General features: G+C 40.9%; 1 long non-coding RNA gene across 8 annotated transcripts in view; it reads right to left on the bottom strand.

Annotated features, from left to right (window-relative positions):
* Positions 1–227: 227 nt before the first annotated feature.
* LOC135302482 (uncharacterized) overlaps positions 228–14,230 on the bottom strand; it is a 122,939-nt gene continuing 108,936 nt past the window's right edge. For 3 of the 8 annotated variants that reach the window (XR_010364081.1, XR_010364083.1, XR_010364087.1), the window contains 3 exons: positions 10,871–11,227; positions 1,934–2,048; positions 228–1,828 (listed from right to left, as the gene is read on the bottom strand). This is a non-coding gene — a long non-coding RNA (uncharacterized LOC135302482). Of the gene's footprint in view, positions 1,829–1,933; positions 2,049–2,695; positions 4,157–10,870; positions 11,228–14,230 lie in introns of those variants that run through there. The other 5 variants (XR_010364080.1, XR_010364084.1, XR_010364088.1 and 2 more) reach the window with 3 other exon arrangements.

Raw genomic sequence — 14,230 nt, 5'->3', positions numbered from 1 at the left:
ATCTGATGCCTTTTCTTTTTTTTTTTTTTATTTTCTTTTTTTTTTTTGTCTTTACCCCCACCCTTTTTTTTTTTTTTTTTTTTTTTGTGTCAGTTTTTGCCACATCTTTGTAGGTAAATGACATGGACCTCTTCAAAGGAGTTCAGAGGGAGACCAGCAAGATGATCAGAGGGCTGGAGCACTTCTCCTGCGAGGAAAGGCTGAGAGAGTTGGGGGTTGTTCAGCCTGGTAAAGAGAAGGCTCCAAGGAGACTTAACAGCATCTTCCTTTATAATACCTTTGTAGCACCTTTAGTACCTAATGGGGGCCTCCAAGAAAGCTGGATAGGGACTTTTGACAGCAGTATGTAGTGATAGAACAAGGGGAAATGAGAATGGCTTTAAACTGAAGTCTGGTGGTTTTAGATTATTAGGAAGAAAATATGTACTGTGGGGGTGGGGAGGCACTGGCACAGGTTGGCCAGAGAAGATGTGGATGCCCCATTCCTGGAAGTGTTCAAGGCCAGGTTGGATGGAGGTCTGAGCAACCTGGTCTAGTGAAAGGTGTGCCTGCCCATGGCAGAGGGGTTGGAGCTAGATGATCTTTAAGGTCTCTTCCAACCCAAACCATTCTGGGATTCTATGAAATAAATAAAACTACAGAATTAGTATTATGAGGTGATTAGGTTTGCTCAGGTGTCTGATATGGGGTATTGGGGCCTGTTTTACCACTGGGGAAGCTGGGGTGGTAACAGATGAGTTCCGTGATCTTAGTGGTCTTTTCCAACCTTTACAATTCAGTGATTTTGCTCAAGGTGATGGAGGGAGCTGTGGCAGGTCCTTGCCTGGAGTCAGCAGCTGTCTGAATCCTTTCCTCTATGTTTGAGGGCTGAGCTTTTCTCATAAATGTGGCCCATGTGGTTAGTTGTGGGTAGAGCCTGGGTGGGCAAAAGACCATGCTGCCAGCAGCTCAGAGGTTATATAGCCAGGACAACCCAGCACAGAAATGACAAGTGATTTAAAAGAGAGTGTATTTTATTCTTACATGACTGCACACCAGTACTCAGCTCTGGGAAAATGGAATAAGTGGGACTTCTTAAAAAAGAAGGTAATCTGTCAATTTATGTTTTCGCATAAGTCAGCTCTTAGTGCCAAATTTTGTGTTTGGCACATTCAAGGACGAGGTATTCTGGAAATGGGAGTGGGAATGGTGCAGTCGCAGGACAGATACAAATAAAGTCTCTAGTTCACTGCAGCACAAGTGTTCCAATGCTCCTGCTTGACTCTGGTGCCTCTGCTTGCAGTCTGTATTAGGAAAGGGTATTTTTCCCATGGATAATAGACATTCCAAAGAGTCTCAAAGAGGCAAAGTATGCATACAGAGAAGCTCTGGAGTGGCATTATGAAAAGTGGAGGCAAAGAGTTCCCTTCTTGAGCTATTTCACTTCCCTGCAAGAAACTTTAGCACGCAGATGTGACAGCTGTGCTGACGTTTTGATCTGCCTGTGCTGATTCAGCCTGTTCCTGCATCTCACCATTGCTGTCTTGATCTGGCAGTGATTCCTCCCTTATCAAGGAGCACATCTTGCTGGCTGGAGGGCTGTTTGCTGGGAGATGCTCAGGCCCTGGCAGAGTGTGCAGCAAGGTGTGTATGCCATCCAGGAAGCTGTGTCCCTGCGAGGAGGCATCTTCCACTAAATATGGGAGTGCCTCAAGCACGTGCAACTACTGATGAAATGGCAAACCAAAACAAGTTATCTGGGACTGCCAGTGGTGATTTCTTGATTCAGCAGGCTGGATTATGTAACCTGGAGAGCAATATTCAGCTGAGGAGGGGCTGTATCTTCTACCTGAAAGATGGTATTTTCTTAAAATATTTGAAAAGATGGTATTCTTAAAATAAAATATTTCTTAATATATTCTTAAATCTGATTTGATTAAGCATATATCCTTGCCTTAATGCTGAGGAAAAGCAGTCCCTCCCACAATGCTGCATTCTTTCTGGCATACCTTTACTCATCTGTCAACAGCTCCAGGTCCAGTGACACTGAAGAGATATGGCTCCTTTACCTTTGGCAAAGGGAGCCAAGGATGATTGCGTTAGTGTTCTTTCATAACAAACTCCAATCATTGGCAGACAACTTACAATCAAGGTTTTCTTTCTGTCCTCAGCCCCACTGCTGGTTTGAGTAGTGTATCATTAGGATGATTGGATAACAGATTCATGTACGGTGCTGAAATTAAACTTGACCTGTCTAATCACATCGCAAATAGCAAATGGAGGTTGGGGGTGGTTTCAGCCATCAACCACAGCTCTTACAAAATATGTGTTGGCATTGGGGAAACAGTTGTAGGTGGTGAGAGAAGGAAATATTAGCAGAAAAGGTGTGCAAAATATCAAGATATGCAAGTGAGGTATTTTGTACTGATGTGCCTGCTTAGGAAGATACTGTGGGGAAAAAAACCTGGTGTATTTGGCAACTGGAAAGCTGAAGATGAGTGCTTCATATCAGATTTCTCTAATTGGTTTGGCATAACTTCACAAAAGGTTAACTGTCCGGGGCTGCTCTTGTCAGTGTTTGTCAACAGTCACAACAGAGCCAAAGCAGAATTCCCCCTTCTAAATACAAAATAAGATACAAATGTCCCTTCTCATACCTCTCTTGAGTGCCAAATATCATACAAGGTCAAACAACCAAGAAAAAACATGAAAGTGCAATGATTTAATAAAGCATCAGAATAAATAACATAAATAACTTATACACTGCATAGAAGAGTAATAGAAACCAAAACAAGAAACAACTTCTCAGCTTCTTTAAAACTTACCCAAATTGTCTGGCATGGAGTGTGATAGAACTGATCCATATTGGTGCTTTGGAAAGGAATTCACCAGGGGTCTACTGTTAAAGTGGTTGTCCAGTAATTTAGGTGTGAAAAAAGTGAAAAATCAAGTGACAGTTCATCATATTGTGGTGTTTCTAAGGCGATGCTTTTAATGTAAATAATTTAAAAAAAGGAAAGTTAGAATGAAATAGATAGGAGACTGCAAAATCTGTCCCAGTTTTATGATGGATAGTATCCCCAAAATACCTGTGAGCTAGGATAAGTGCTTAATGCATGAGAAAAGCAGAATTTGTCCTGGCATGTAATTCAAAACAGAAGTATTTAGAATGCAAGCTATTATTTATGGTACCACCAAAAAAACCCTCCAAACACAAAACTGGTAACAAGATCAGCAACGTGCTACTGAAAGTCTTTGTTTACTTTGTCGCTGGGGGAAGTTCCAATTTTCCATTTTACTGGAAATAGTTAAGGTTTTTGTTTTTTTTTAATTTAAGAAAAAGCAGAAATTATAGCCATTTAAAAAGTCTAATTCAGAGATGAGAAATTTTTTTTTAATTTCCCTTTTTTATTTACACTTTTATAGTGTTCTTTCAAAAATTATTAAGAGCAATTAGTAACAGATAAATTAGTGACAGATAAAGATAATGATATCCACTTAGTATGGCTGTCTTCTTTCCTAGTACAGAGTGCTTCCTGTTTGTGTTGTAATGCTGAGGCTGTCAATGTTATTTCATTACAAAACAAATAGGAGATTTATGAGCACTGCAGTTGTTTTGGTACCAGATAGCAGGAGTGCTTAGCGATATGCCAGTAAAATTAAACCATTTTTCAACTGCCCTATTACCACATAAGTAATAATACTGCACACCAACTAGCACCAACTAGTTATGAATATGTGAAGATATAGTGTAAAAATATCTGTATAAAACTTAGCTATTATTTTAACATTTTAAACTAACTTCCGAAATGACGTTCAGATTTTTAAAATGTGTCTGGAATTTGCAATTAGAAATAGGAAATTTTGTGAAAAATTAACTGTTTTTCCCCTCCATGTCCTGACTATATTACCAGCAATCTTTGATAAAAAGAGATCCCGGTTCTTGTCATGCCTGTTTTCAAAAGAACTGGGTGTTCTGCCTGACTTTTCAGACTTCCCCACTAAGCAGTCCCCCGGGTGAAAAGTGGCTGAACGGGTGCTGTGTCTCATCCGTTGTCCCAGCAAACAGGTTTCCATTTCCATACTTGCAGGTGCACTTATGGAAGAAGGCTGAGGAAAAGACATATGGCTATCACAGATTTCAGACTTCTGGACATTAGGTAAGTCTCAGTGCGGCCTAGGAAAGAATCAGTGGATTGCTCTTAATTGATTACCTCTTCTGTATGCCTAAGTTCAAACATTGTCATGCAGAACCAGAAAATCAGAACCTACATGTAGCACCATTTTTGCTTGATGTTTTTGCTCTGGACCCTTGTTCAGTGCTCTCAATCACTTTTTATCTTTGGTAATTTGACAGGGAAAACAAAAAATATTTCAAAGTTTGAAAAATATGTCAAAATATTTTAATGACTTCTACAAAGACAGTGTGTCAAGTCTTTAAATTAGTGTTTTTTCACTCTTTTTAAATTTGTTTTTCTTTATTTTTTATTGTGACTGAAGCAAATATTAATCTTTGTGTGACCAGTTTTCACCCACAGGCTGACATTAGTCTTGCTTGTCTGGTTACTTTTCACTGACCTTCCTTAGAAGTAAGCAATAGAGCGGGAATCTGCCAAACAAAAGTAGAAAAAAAAGCCTCACTGTAATGACACCTTACTGGAGACAGAAGAAACGCAGGGGTTATATCTTAGATGAAGAAAAACTATGTTGCTGGAAAGCTACATTTAGCAAAGACTTGTTTCATCTGCCAATGATTATTTAGAGTACATGCTCACTTCTCATATAGATACTCACAGATCCAAGTTAAACAGAGCTTCATTCGCCAGGGCCTCCAAGTAGTGCCACGTTGATGCAAATGTTAAAGAGTAGTAAGAAGGCTCTAATGACAACTGGTTTCCCATTTGCTGCATACAGACATTTTATTCCCAGTGAACACACTGGGCACAACACAGAGCAAATGATGAGCCTAGATTTGTTAGGTGTGTAATGAAAGAGGGTAACATACTGAATAAAATGAGTTTCAAGTGCAACCAATAAAAACAATTTCCTTATGAAAGTATTTTAAATAGATTTGATGCTAGCAAGAGAGAAATCACAGAAATCAAAAGCTAGCCGTTGCAGAATGAAACCTGCTGCAGACAGAGGAATTATAATTTTATAGGCAACACTGAATTTAGTTCCAGGAAAAATGTACATGAAACATAGCTGTCTTGACAACCCCATTCAATGAGCTACTCAAGATGGAAGCTGTGTGAACAAAAAGCCTTCTGAAACCATAAAAGCAGCACTCAGTAGCTAAGGTGAAAAAGCTCTAAAATTATGGGAAGGTGTCACAACCTGTCAATTTATTAGCAGATGCTTCTAAATCAGTATAGGAACAGAATACCAAACCCTTCAGAAGTGGCATAATGGAACTGTTCTGAAAGAGGAGAGAAAACACATGCCACATGACTGGGGTTTCCAGGACTTTTGCTAAATGGTCTTTGGAAGATTGTAGACAACAAAGCAGGGCACAAGCAGCTGATGTCAGTTTTTCAAAACAGTAATAATTCTAAGCATATGGGACTGGAAAAAGACTTTGCAGTGACTTTTTGAGCAAAGACTTTTAGTCGGGAATAATAGCTAAGCAAAAGAACAAGGGCCTGATTTTTCTCTACCTCACTTTTTGTTTAGAAAATGTGAAATGCTATCATCAAGTCAAAATTTTCTTTTCCCACAGGGGTGTGTTAATATTTTACTCCCAAAGAAAGACATTGCTATAACTAGTGACTACACACAGTCTATTCAGTCTAACCTAATGTTCAGGGGTCACAGCCTTTGACTGAGGAGGCTTTTGGCCTGTGGGGCTAAACAAGAGGTGGCTTTAACTAAGTATTGAGAGTACTGATTTTCACCAAAAAGCTGCCTATGATCAGCAAGAGCAAAACTGAGAATATGTCACTGAATAAAAACCTGGAACTAGATCACTCCTAACAAAGCTGAGGGTCGGTTTGCTTTCATGGGATGATGGCAAGTCCTGCGTCAGTGTGCTGATAACTGCTGCAAACATTAGTTTAGCAGCAAACGGTGTTCCTGATAGAAAGAGAGGAGGGTGTAAGGATGAAGGAAGGAATAAACCACCGATCTGACTTCTTTAAACATAGTGGAGTTTTAAATTAATCCTGACAGCATGTTTGCTGTTGTCAAAAAGGACATCTTGACCTGATACATGAATTTTGTCAGTCAAGTGCTACCAGTCAGGTTAGGATAGAGGGAAACTGCCTGCCAAGGTACCTGGCAGCCTTAAACCAGGTGCCATAAACAGAACAAAGTAGTTATAGAGTAAGGATGTAGGCAGGATGCAGAACACAAGCAGGAGGGTGCAGTGAGTTGTTTGGAACCTCACTGTGGGGTTGCTGCACTAGCCCAGAGCCACAGAGCTCTTATAGCTCATGCTGGAAAGGAGCGGGATGCACACATGGTGGCTGGATAGGAAAAAACAGGATGAGACTGAACTCTCCTCCCTCATCGTCAGTGGTCTCAGCTAGAGCAAGGGGGTGGGGATATCAGTTACCTCAAATGCTTCTCCACGAGTCCTCCTCCAAAAATGTGTGGCTAAGCAGGCCAGTGAGTGCTGTGGGGCTGGAGGTGGCTTGTTGCTCCTGTTGACACTGTTCTACTTTACTGAGGTGCCTCAGTCTGTGCTGAAGCCCATGTGCTTGCCCTCTCCAGCAACTGCCCTGAACCCTTCACTGAAGAGTTAGTCTCATGCTCCCTGACTCAGTGAATGTGAAAACATTGTGAGCAAAGTGGAACTCATCCAAAAGGAGAGACTGAGGCAAAATGGCCTCATAAGGTAATTGCCTTACATTCAGGGCATGCTTCTGAGGCTGTGGCTTTAAGTGCTTTAAGTCCAGTTCCAGTGCTCCCTCTATGCCATAAAACATATCTCAGCTAGACTTCTATTGCAAGTGCTGACACTGGGTTTGCACTGGTTCCAAAAATGTTCATGGGTTATCTTCAACACCCAGCTTTATGCTGACTGGGACTGACTATTGTCCTGTAGCCAGCAAAAGGGCAGTGTAAGGATACAGGCAGCATAAAGACCAGTCACATGGCAGGTTCAAGAGAAATAAGCTTGAGTACTCCCCTCTGGCCTGGATCAGACTGGGACATGTACCAGTTTGTACAAATCCAGGATTGATCCACAGGTTCAGGGTTGAGTGACGAGTTCTCAAATCCTTGTTCTGAGAGTATGACAGAGAATAATCATTGTAGAATGGATTGTTAAAAATACTTGCTTGAGAGGAGAGATCTTTTCCTAAGACTCTGACCTAGTGACTATCAATTTATGGAAAATGTAAGAAATTAATAACCTGTAAACCTGAGAATACCTAAAGCCTCTTTTGGCAATCTTATTGTGACAATCTTACTAGAGCTTTTTAAGTGTTTACTTCAAAGTTTTAAGGTGAGAATTAATTACTCCCCCTTGCCCCTGCCCTCCAAATCCACCTACTGTACTAGAGTAGTTGTACACATCCAAATCCTTTTTCCTACTGTTCAGAAGATATGACTATTCCAAAGTCCATCTTCTGCTGAGAGCTCAGCAGAATCATTCACTTTAGATTACATACAGTATATCCATAACAGAATGTTTCATGCAAGGAGATGTTACCCTCTACAGTGCTTGGAGAAAACTCATCCCTTTTCTCCAAGGCTAAGCCAAATATATGTTTCAAAGACTAAACTAAATATATACTGTTCACTGTCTATTAATTGAGAAATAATGGTCTCAGCGCAGGGCATTTCCTGGGGATTAAGGACTGGCTGCATGAGTGGACAGCCTGAGATTTTTAATTAAAGGTGCAAGCTCCCTCTGTTCTGGCATATGACATTCCATTTAAATGAGGTTCAGTTCAATTCAGAGGTTTTTCATGGCATGAAGTTCACCAATTCTGACAACTCCAGTTTAATGGGTGGCAACAGAGTCTAGAAGGATAACTTCTGACTGTCTCATCAATGCCAAAGTATTATATTAGTGCTGTGAATGTGGCCAAAGACATCATTTGTGATGCTGGGGTCTTCAGATAATTATAGTTCATCTGTGGTAGTGAAGGAGTTGTTTCCAAAGTTATAGGTCTATGAGGTCATACCAGAGGATCTTCGTCATTCAGGGTCTACACTGAACCCTACCACAGACCATCACCTACATAAATATGAAGGTGGGAAGCTGGGTTTATGGAAGAAATGATAAAAAGAAATGATAAAATTTTATGAAAATCAGAGATGTGTCATGCCTGAGAACAACTAGAAGCAGTTTCCTTACGTGTCGAATGGGCCATGTTAATAGCCCCGGCATAAACATGAGATAAATTAAAACTGCTGGTGTCTGTTTGCTTAAAAGCAAAAGAAAATGCTACTGCTATGAGTTTTTGCTGTTCAAAATCAAAGACCTTTCCCTGTCTGAGTGGAGATTATGCTATATGCAACCTTTGTTGCAATCAAAGAGCACCAATGGCCAGCAGCAGAGCTACTGCCAGAGGCAGTGTCTGTGTATCTCAGTCAGGCCCGGACAGAAGACCTGTTGGTCACAGTAAAGGTGGGTCTAACCCAGAGCAGGAATGCTGAAGTTACCTCTGTTGGCCATAAAAATGTCTCAACAGCTCAATCCCACACCTGTCTTTTGTTGCTGACCTGGGGCATTACTTCTATCTTTAGTTTGTCTGAAAAAATCATGCATTATCTCCCTCTAGTACTCATTAGCAAAAGAAAAGCAGGATCAGGCCCTAAATTTATGGAAATTAAATGCTGTCAAATCTGTTTAACTCCTGTAGGACTTTTTCACAACTTTATTATAGTTGCATCAGAGGCTGTTTTGTTAGGAAATAGTAACATATTTTCTGCTCCCCCACCTTATAGCACTACTGTGGAGAAACTGATCTGACAGGGAGCAAAAATACACTGTTGGAAATAAATTCGGTGTTATGCTGAAAGTCAGCCATGAAACCTCGGGGAAGATGGTGGGTGAGAAAGCTTCCTTTCCCTAGGAAAAGAACTGACTTCTTTTTGGGACATCCTCATTGAGACTCCAGGAGCTGCACCGCAACATTCCGCACCCTACGTACTGCAGCACACATGCCTACAGTGCTGAACTGTGGGGGCTGAGGCACTTCTCCAGGATCCAACTGCAAAGGCTGGGGACAAGGTGGCATATGATGAAATGGAGCAACTCAGAAAGTGACAGCAGAAACATCAGAGAAGCAGACATAGCAAGTAGCAAGGACACGCCAGAGCCAGCAAGGAAAACCCTTGTAGCCTGACCTTGAGAGAAACCTGAGAGAGATAACTTGAGCTGTGGCTCAAAAGAAGCTTGAAAGTGTGAAAAGAGAAAACACTGACTATTGTTTTGACTCCCGCTGCGCCCAGAGTAACGGGACATTGTGTACAGTCTTTCTAAACAAACAGGCACACATACAAAAGCTCAATTCACTCCCTCATCTGTTTGTTCTCCGAACAGAAACAACATATAGGGACCCTAAATATTGGTCAACTACCTGGGTCAAGGAGGGTAACAAGAAGTATTTTAATAAAGGGAACTTTCTCCTCAGAACTGATTTTGCCTTTTCTTCTCTCTAGTAAAAGATTTTAGTCCTTGTCTGTGGTGATATTGTCATTAGCATTGTCATAGCAACTGATAAACAAGGAGAAAGTGATGTGCAACAACTTTTTTTTTTTAAGACAGTCCAAATGTCTTACTAACAAGTAATTTGGTGACAGAATTTAGCAAAGCGGCTGCACAATAAATGGGTTTATCTTTAAACATAATGCTCTTTTCCATTTTAACTGAGCATAAAATCGTATCTTTAAAGGATTGGCAAAAAGTGGGGCTTTATGCCTCTTGAGTAGTTCCATGTGACATATGGTCTTTCCAAGCAATAGTTTTATCGGCTGCGCACAGTAGCAGCAGATTTGAGCTAATGTTCCTGTGAAAACAAGTAAGGGTTTATCCAAAAACTGAAGAAGGGGAGGAGAAAGGCACCTTTGCCCTGCTGTACAGAAAAAACAAATCATGTCTTACGTCAAACTTACGACATCCCTCTATAAATATAGCAGCTACTGGTAGTGACTAACTTCAGCACATGCTCTGGGTGGGTTGAAGAGGACTCAGTGACCTGTTTGATTCCCTGCCCACCAGTGATATTCCCAGGAGTGTTTCAGCCCTGTGCTGCCCTGAAGCCTTGGATGGGTCAGGGTGGTTCTCGAGAACAGATGGGGCATCTGTGCCCAGAGAAGCTTAGCTCCAACTTTTTCTATGTAGCCACATCTCCATTTCACAACATAGATGCTTATAATCAGCATCAGGCACTGGCAAGCAGCATGGCTTGCTAGATGCATCTCATGGGGTGCTGAAGAGCACCCTGTCTCCATGCTCCCCAATACCCTGCTTCACTCTGGGATTATGACTGGGGATTCACTTAGCAGCTGGGCAGTGGTGCTGGGTAGGATGAGCCTCATACACAAATACACATGCCCTGTGTTTGTTTTAGCTCACAGCTTTGCCTAAATATTATTTTGAGCTTGCTGCTGCCTCAATTGAGAACCATTGCTCTAGAAATAGTCCCTGTAAGTTAATTTGTGCTGGTGTAACAAGTGCAGGAAGAAGGCAAAAATTAATGGATTGCAAAACATTTCTGCACTAAAAGATTCTGCTATAGTAGTTGGACACATGCACACAGGATATAAATAAACATATGCTCATATAGTTATATTCTTACATACCCACATGCATACATACACATATTTATACCTGCATTTATACATGTATATTTAGAATGACCTTAAATAACAGGTAACATGGTGGGGAAAATTGAAATGTAAAATTAAAAAAAAATCCCATAGCTCAAAAACTTACCAGAAGGCATGTTTTCAGAAAAGCTTTCAATGTGCTTGAATGGCCCTGTGATGCTTTTGTAGTAATGAGTGATTTTTTTTTCTCATTCTTACAACAATGCAATAATTTTTAGGTTGAGTTCCTCAAGGCCTTCTCATCAGCAAGAATGAATTCCCTGCACTCTGAAGTCTTTCACAAGCACTTCTCTCTCCCCTGCTGTCTGTGCCACTCTTATCCCCAAGCATGTGTCAATTTTGCTTCTATCTGAAGTTCAGTGAGATAGTTTTCTGGTGGTTAGATGAGATCTCTTTGTAGCAGCCACACAATTTTTTCAGAACTGACATGAGGTGTCACAATTGTGGCAGTGTTGCATCTGCCCTGGGGGACATGAAAAAAGATTGGTTCAGGAGAACATCTGAATCAGGACTGAGGCATTAAGAATACAGTTTGTGGATTGTCTCAAGTCCTAAAACTATAGGGGAAACAGATATCTGCTTTATTTGAGACCTACCACTATACTTAGAAATTTCATCTGCCTGTAGTAAAACACCACAATGTAGATCAGGAAATTACTCTTTCGCATTATATGTAGTTACAGGAGGAGCAGGCAGAGGCACAAAAGAAATATCCACCATTGGTGATTGCCAGAGATGGATGGCATTACAAAATAGGAGGAAAATGAAGCTCCTGAAAGTGGCTTTCCATGTCTGAGTTTCTCCTGGGACTGTGGCACCATGCAGAGTTGCTAACCCTGGCATAGGAGCACCAGACCTTATATATGGCATGCTTACAAAGGACACTGTGATACACACTGCAAACTACTCTGCAACAAAGAAAGGCTTTGTGCTGACTCAACAGAACTAGGTAACAAATGCAGCTTTCAAAATGACTCTTTCTCAATAAAGGGTAATCGGTTCTTCCCTTTTCTCATTGTGTAAGATACTCTGTAGACTTTATTCATTAGACAGCACTCTGCAAAGTTGAAGTAAGAAATGGGAAAAATACGGATGGCAATAGAGTTGTAAATTCAGCTTACATGTCAAGGAAATTACAATAAACTGGTACACTTTCTGTAAAAAACACCGACTGATGGTGTCATTCCTCGAATAAAAGCAAAGAACTTTCAGTATGCCAATATCTTCAAGGTATAGACAAAGATGGGGCTGTCACAGAATCACAGAATGGCTGAAGTGGGGAAGGACCTTGGGATATCATCTACTCCAACTCCCCTTCTCAAAGCAGTGTAAACTAGAACTCAGTCCTCTGGGCTGTGCCCACTGAAGCTTTCAATGTCCCCAAGGAGGCAAACTCCACAACCTTGCTGGGCAATTCATTCAACTATTCAATTACCCTCACAGTAAAAAAGTGACTGGCCTCCAGCTGGACATGCCAGCCACATCACAAGCCTTTGAGCCTGGTAGTTCTGCCAGTTTACAGTTTACCTGTAAATTGACAGTCCACTGTCAATTTATTTATTATGTAGTTCATCAGTTTGCTGAATGTTATGCAAGTGGTGTTAGGGGAGACAACACTGAAAGTCTGGCTAAACTCAGGAGAAATAAGTCCACTCTTCTTCCCTAACATGTCAGGCCTGTCACCTCATCACTGAAGTTTATCTGTTTGGCCAAGCATGTAATAACTGCAGTGTAGACCTTGCTGGCTTGCTAGGAGAGAGCTGAATAACTTCTAAGAAATAATTTATTTAATGATGTCTGACTTCCTGATTACAAAGTGTTCCTGAGCAGGCTATGCAGAGGTTCCCCATGTTGTTTTGTGTGTCCCCCCCAGTGTATTACACATTCTGAGACTGGAGTCACTTTGGTTTGCCTGTCATTCACCTGGTTTATTGTAATCTAATGTTCAAAACTTAGCCAATCTGACTGGTCATTTATTCATGTAACATGCTTTAGTTCCCTCATTAATTCTTAGAATTAGGTTTCAAGTACATCTTGAAAGTCAAAACTGGCTTTCAGCAAGTATTGATATGCTGTGAAAAATCATTGTATTTCATGTGCCTCCCTACTTTTTTTACAGGAAAATCTGGGGAAACTTAGACATGGACTGAAGACATTAAGTTAAAGTGAGAGCTAACAACATCCAAAAAATACTGGCATTTTAATGGAGAACAATTAAGAAAAATACTTGTTTTTTTGTTCTTACAGTCAAATTTGTCAAGATATTGTGTAAATCCTGGGGACATTCTGATAGCCTTTCATGTTTATTCCATTAATGGGTTCTTAGCTCCTGTGTTCCTGGTGGAAGAAGACCCTGGAAACAGAAAATAACTAGTGAACCCCAGTCTCATGAGCTGCCCTGCCTTGTTCCTGTCTAGTGGGCCTTGCTGGAGTGGGCAGAAAAGCTGGACTTAAAGACAGGATTAAAGCTACTGTTGTTCTTGCTTTTTCAACCTTTTATTGAAATGAATATCAAATTCTTTAGGCTGAATTAGACAGGGAAGAGTAGAACACATCTTCTGCATCTCCTTTAATTCTTGATATCTTCGCAGCAGCTGTCAGCTTTAGTTTGTTCATTGATCATTCAGTTGAGCAAGAGCAAGAAGATGAAGGACCATTCACCCCTTGATGCTGTTAACAAGCCTGTCAGGCTTTGACAACTTAAATGAGAGACATTTCATAAAATTATGAGTGAAATTTTAGATGTCTTGTTGAGGCATACCACAAAATCCTTTGCTGTCAAATGAGCACTTGCAGTAAGTTGGGTTTTTTCCCTGACTCAGCATTCTGCTCACATCAGACCCATCAGGATTTTGGAAACATCTCCTTTTTATAGGGGGCATGCTCAGAAACATTAACACAAGCATTAACACTCGATTTACCTGCTGACATTACTGTTGCACATCAGTACTGTCATTTATGTGCATGCAGCAGAAGGGCAGGATAGTTTAATGAAGACTCTTTAAAATGGACTAAGCTTCTCTGTTCCCTTATCAAATACCTCTACCTGATTTAAACTGACAGTTTTTCACAACCAATTCAATGTACTTTTTCTCCCCTGCCATTGCCTGAGTGGTCCACATGGTTTTAAGGTGATGCTTTAGTCCCACAAGAAGAAATATGTGTGGTTTTTAATGGCTTTTTACTGAAACCGTGTCCTGACTGCACACATATTGCAAGGGGTATCTATTTGGCCCTTGGCCCGAGCAAAAGCCCTGTGAAGTGGGAGCCACCAGGGCACTTAAGAATAGCTGTGGCCCAGATCTGTGGCACAATAGCTGCACAAGCCCTAAAATCTTCAATGCTTGAGGAAGCCCATCACCCAAAGCACAGGGCCAGAAGTTTGTCTGTCTGCCTTTCACTGGACACACATGTCCAACAGCCTCTATGACAGGCTCTATTCCCAAATTTTGCTCTTCAAGGTACA

This window comes from Passer domesticus, chromosome 1 (assembly GCF_036417665.1).
Source record: "Passer domesticus isolate bPasDom1 chromosome 1, bPasDom1.hap1, whole genome shotgun sequence".
NCBI lineage: Eukaryota > Metazoa > Chordata > Aves > Passeriformes > Passeridae > Passer > Passer domesticus.
This window is presented reverse-complemented; position numbering and strand designations above follow the sequence as displayed.